This window comes from Balaenoptera borealis (assembly GCF_965194805.1).
Source record: "Balaenoptera borealis genome assembly, chromosome: 6".
NCBI classification, from domain to species: Eukaryota; Metazoa; Chordata; class Mammalia; order Artiodactyla; family Balaenopteridae; genus Balaenoptera; species Balaenoptera borealis.
In genome coordinates, this window is record NC_138863.1 from 68636980 (window position 1) to 68642979 (window position 6000).

At 36.5% G+C, this 6000-nt stretch overlaps 1 long non-coding RNA gene across 1 annotated transcript in view; it reads right to left on the reverse strand.

Moving 5' to 3' along the window:
• Nucleotides 1-5790, reverse strand: part of LOC309630288 — a 148544-nt gene extending 142754 nt beyond the window's left edge. Inside the window, exon 1 of the long non-coding RNA XR_014245569.1 lies at nt 5759-5790. This is a non-coding gene — a long non-coding RNA (uncharacterized lncRNA). The remainder of the gene's footprint in view (nt 1-5758) is intronic.
• Between the last annotated feature and the right edge of the window lie 210 nt (nt 5791-6000).

Below are 6000 nucleotides of genomic sequence, written 5' to 3' on the forward strand. Positions count from 1 at the left end.
TCCAAAAATAACTGAAAGATAAATCAAGATTTTTAGACAAAAGTCAGATACATCCAAACATAAATGGTGAAACACTGATGCTTCCTAGTCTCTAGGCTTCATTTTACCAATTTTCTTCATCCATGTTAATGTGTGTACACTGTATACAATTTGTTTGGGGGAAAAAAAAAGGGCTCATGGTATTTTCAGAAACCTTGGTCTTTGAAATGATTTTCAGAAATTCTTTTCTGGCTGCTAAAAGTATCAGTATCCTGGGATTGACAAACTGTTTCTGAAAATGTTTCTTGAGGTGTTACTTCTGGAAATGACATTGAGTAAATCCTGTTCGTGTGTGAGAAAAACAGAGTTGGAAATGATTATAAAGAATTGATTGAGACAATATAGCTGAGGCTGCAAAATAGATTCCAACATATCCCTGTGTTTTTGCTCACTCCTGTGTCAAGGATTCTCAACACACACACACACACCCCCACACCATATACATAATCTTCTATTTTCCTTTTCTGATCTCATCAGTTTCTAACTCTATCATCTGCTTTTCCTTTGAAGAATAATCTATAATGAACAATCCTTGTTAAAGAGAAAATCTTTCTCAACTCAATCCACTTCCCAGAATTCCCTTACATTGTTCGGCTATGACTTGATTATTCCTTGCCAGTAAATTAATAACTCAAATATTCGAGGGTTGGAGGTCAGGGAAAGAAAACTATTCCAGGCAACTTAAGTCTGATTTGGTGAATTGCTACTGCTGTGATATAGTTAATATGCCTCCCTAAGTGCCGGGTTTGCTACCAGATGGAAATATCAATCACTTTCTTTCATTATCAACACAAAAATCACAGATGATAGATAGTCTTCCATTGTAAAAATGAAAATCTGAGACACAAAAACTCTCTGGCTAGGTCAAATAGCTCCTAGCTAATCCACGAAAAGGTTTGTGTAAACTGTAGACTGTCATGGCTTTGATACTATGTTTCATGTTGAGATGACCATAACCTTCTACAGAGTTCAGTTAAAAATACAAATTGTCTTTTATTTTCCAATCAAACAAAACAGTGCATTTGATTGTGAATTTTTTCCATTTAAGTACTGTTTTTCTAGTATTTTTATACATTTTTCATATATAATATAGCTGTTTTGAATTCCATTATATTTTTGTTTCTAATGTTATTTTCCTTTTCTCAAAGTATCATTCTCTAAACCATTGTTTCCTTCCCCAATGTTCTTTATTCATGCTAATTCCTAACTTCCAAGTACATTTCCAAAAGAAGATAATCTTGGCTAAATATAATTTAAAAAAAGAGAGAAAATGTAATCCTGGGAAACAATCAGCTCAGCTGTAATCTGTCAGTATTTCAGCTAACAAACACTAGGGTCTATTTCTATCAATGATTATTATATATATATATATTTTTTTTGCCGCTTTGGGCCTTTGTTGCTGCGCATCGACTTTCTCTAGTTGTGGTGAGTGGGTGTTACTCTTCATTGCTGTGCACGGGCTTCTCATTGTGGTGGCTTCTCTTGTTGTGGAACACGGGCTCTAGGCGCGTGGGCTTCAGTAGTTGTGGCGTGCGGGCTCAGCAGTTGTGGCACGCGGGCTCTAGAGCGCAGGCTCAGCAGTTGTGGCACACGGGCTTAGTTGCTCTGCGGTATGTGGGATCTTCCCGGACCAGGGATTGAACCACACCATGTCCCCTGCATTGGCAGGTGGATTCTTAACCACTGCGCCACCCGGGAAGTCCTCTATCAATGATTTTTATATATGTGTACAATAAAAAACATATTTGTCTTTCTAATCTTTTATAAGTAAGGCTATCTCGTAAGTATAAGAAATTTAAAAAAATATACATAAACAACCATAATGGATGCTCATCTTGCTAATTTCCCCAATTATTGTTAACTGCAATTTATATGTTTCTCTAATGTATTTTTCTCCTATTAAACCATTAATTCTTTGTCAATGTACTTCAAACAAATGATTGTAACATATGGTTGATTTTGATAGTCATTACCTTGGCCTCTTCCTCTTAGATTATGAAAATGAGCCGACAAAGGACATATGATTTCCTACACCCAATACGAACCAAATATTTTCCTCAGTGAAATTCTTATAGTCCTAGAACCAGGTCATCAAAATTTTATAGAAATTCCTAACCATAAAATCTGATAGATTAAATACAGTTTTTAAGCTAAGTGTTGAATATATATATTAGTCATTCAAGCTGTATTAAGGCATCATGAATAATTTGTTTTCAAAATGAAAACATACGAAAAATAAGAAATATCAAATGAATAAATCCCCATATATATTGGGTTAAATATATGTTTGTGATATGTCCACATCAAATTCCTAGAAATTCTAGGATATGTCCCAAAGATACGTCCACATCAAATTCCTAGAAACTCTAAATGTTACTATATTTGGAAAAAAGATATTTACGAATGTAATTAAGATAAGGTTCTTGAGGAGACCATCTGGATTACCTAGGTGGGCCCTAAATCCATAATGTGCCCTTAAAAGAAACACACAGAGGAGAGACACACGACAAAAGAGGAGGAGGCAAAAACACAGAAGCAAAGATTAGAGTGATATGGCTACAAATCAAGGAATGTCAAGGATTAAAGGCAACCACAAAAAGTTAGGTGGGAGGCATGGAACGGATTTTCCCCCAGAGCCTATAGAGGAGCATGGCTGACCTTGATTTCAGGCTTCTAGCCTCCAGAACTGTGAGAGGATAAATTTCTGTTGTTTTAAGCTACCTGATTTGTGGTAATTTGTCAGAACAGCCTCAGGAAATGAACACTATACAATCTAGAGATTACATAGAGACGATCAGAATTTCTAGAGCATGACCATTCTCTTTTTCTCGGTGAAAAGAAATCACTTCCTTCTAATTACAAAGTTACAGAACTCACAGAAAGAACTGTTATATTTGAATTTCAATAAGAATTAGATAACAAAATAATGTTTCACAATTGTATAATCTGTACTGAGATACACAATTGTGGTAATGATAGTGGCACAGGAAAAAAAATCAACTAGTAAAACCTATCAAACAGATGAGTGACAGTATGAAGAGTTTATTTCATGCATTTAATATACAATGTTATCAGAATCCAGTGGATTAAGAGATCAAAATTTCCCACTAGAGGTAACATCCACCCATAAAAGCTAATACTTCTACTTTCCTCATAGTAAGTACAGAGGTGAACTATATAATAAAATGTTATAATCTTGAACCACAATCATTCCAAAGGCCCTGAGGAGAAAAAGAGATGACATGTTTCAACAGCAGAGAGCAAATAACAAAACCCCCAAAACTCATGTGTTTAGAATGTGATGTGAGGGAAATGGAGCACCTAAAAAGAGGTCTAAGAGATCAGCAAGGTCCAAACCATGCAGGCCTGGGTTCCTGAAGAGATAACAGTCGCCTATACTAAGTTAGTGAAGTAGGACACTATCTTGGGATACAGTCCCTATTTTATTGATTTTTATGTCTTTAAATTCTAACAATGTTCCTGGGACACAGTGAACATTGTTATATAGTCTGAATGGGCAAATTAATTTTACAAGTAAGACTTCAATGTTTACTTGACAACAGTTTATTTTTGATCATCCTCAAAAACCCACTTAGTGCTGGTTCCTTCCACTACATGGTAAGTTACTTAAGATCCTTTCACTATTATATCCTGGCAAGTAGTAGTAAATGCTCAAGAAATATGTTGAATAAATAAATGAAACACCCAATTATTTTTCAGTGGAATATTTGGTACCCTTTTGGTAGTAACTAGAAGGAGATCAGGGCTGAACTAACTTGGGCTATATCATATGCAACTGGAATAGTAGTTAGTACTGGCCTTAGTGACATGGCTTGCCACTGCATGTGAACTATCTTGTTCTTTATAAAGTGTCTTTTGGCTCTAAGTATGGATTTTCCTTGGCCTGATCTTCTTATCAGGCCTCATATCTCTACCAAGCCTAGGCTATTTGCTATGTGGCTTCTATCCACAGTCATGACACTAAAATTTCTTATAACTGACAAACTAATTATGATTACAAATGCTCCTTTAAGGCATTATACTAGGCAATAGTTTGTTAGTCTAATTCTAGCAATCATACGCACATCAACGAAATAAACTTACATTTTAATGTAGTATTTTATTTATAATTTTCACTAATTAAAACTCTTTCAATTTGTTAAATTAAATGTTTATAATAATACCATTACACAGAGAAAATCAGAATTTCTAGAGCATGACCAGAATGTCTCCTTTTCTTAGTGAAAGGAAATCAGTTCCTTATAATTACAAAGTTATAGAATTCACAGAAAGAACTGTTATAATTGAAATTCAGTTATATTTACACAATGAAATAATTTTTCATATTTGTATAGGTTGTTGAGGATCATTTCAGTTGCAAACTGATTCAAGCTTTTATATTATAGTCTCTTTAGTGTAAAAATTACAAAAATAAAAAGGTATGTATACAATAGGAAGGGATGTACAAATGTATATGCATAGCCAAACATATGCTGAAAGAAATACTTAAAATACTCACAGAACTTTTCTCAACATTAAAACATGAAACAATCCTTTCTCAACCCCCAGAAAATCCTATCCTTTTGGAGACAAAAATACTTATCAGAATTTAAAATTTTCATACAAGAGTATGGTTATTTATTTCTGTATATCTTGAGAGTTATAGTCAAGCTTAAGCTGAAGCTTTAAGATAACAATAGTGTAAGATCTAGGGTGAAACAAAAGAAGGGGAAAAATCCCAGAAGTTCCCAGAGGTACTTGGGGAAAAAAAGGAAAGATAGGGGAAATGAGGGAATCAAAGAAAAAAGAATGAAGATTCAAGGATGGGTAAATCTCCTCTTTACTTAGCTTTTCAAAAGGTTTGTGATAACCAGCTTTTGTGTAAATGGATTTGATGGCTCTGGGCTGAAGGTGACTGACAGCTGAATCTAGGCCCCCTCGAGAAGTGTCACCCTGGGGATTGCCATTGTTGCAGACTGTTTCTTCTGACTGACCCAGAAGAATCATTATCTCAAGGGGACTCTAACATCAGCCCGCCCCCCTCCCCAAGCAGCCTAAGAGCTAGAAGCAACTTAGTTTCTCTCTTGGCAGTAATTACAAAGGCGAACAAGGGGTGTAACTGAGTTGAGCTTAAGTCCTTCTCCAATCCCCAATTAAAAAAAAAAAAAAAAAATTAAAGTAGTCAAATATTCCAAGATTTTTCCCAAGCAAAAATGTCTGATGCCTTGTTGTTGGAAAAATAAACAGACCTCTGTGCCCTCCTCAGGAAGCGCTTAACTGAAGAGGTTATTTGTAGGTAAATGTTCCAGTCTTTTTTAGTAAAGCTAATGTGTTTACTTTGGGGCTACTTTGTTACTAGTCAGCTAAAGTCTGGCCATACTGCTTTAATATCATATAAAACGAACTCCTTCCAAATAGTGCTGTCACAATGGCAAGTTATATAGGGGTATTTCACCCATCTAGTTACAAGAGTTCTGCCCCCAAACCCTGTCCTCCCCGCGCCACCAGCCAGCTCCACGGGGCTGACCCACGCACTAAGGTGGCTGCCTGAAACGAGGCAGTCTTTTTCTTCTTCCTTTAAACCTCTAAAAAGGCTCCACAGGAACCGTCAGGGTAGTAAAGTTGTTACCATAACCAGACTAGTTATTTGAAAAATTAAAAAGCTGATGAACTTAGCACGAGGCTATAACCACAATTAGGCCACTCTTAACTGCTGTACCTCACAAAGCTCCGGTCTCCCGCAGACTTCCGTCTCCACCTGAATTCGGTCTCCAGCCTTTCCGCCGGGGGGGGGGGGGGGGGAGGCGGGACTTCCTGTCCGGAGAGGAACCAATCAGAGGAAGGAACGGGAACTAGCGGAGGCTTTCTGTAGGCGTGCGCTCCGTTCGCGATGTTTCTATTTGGCTGAAGGCTTCTCTAAGGTAAGGAAACAGATGAAACAGTTATTTCTGAAACTAAATC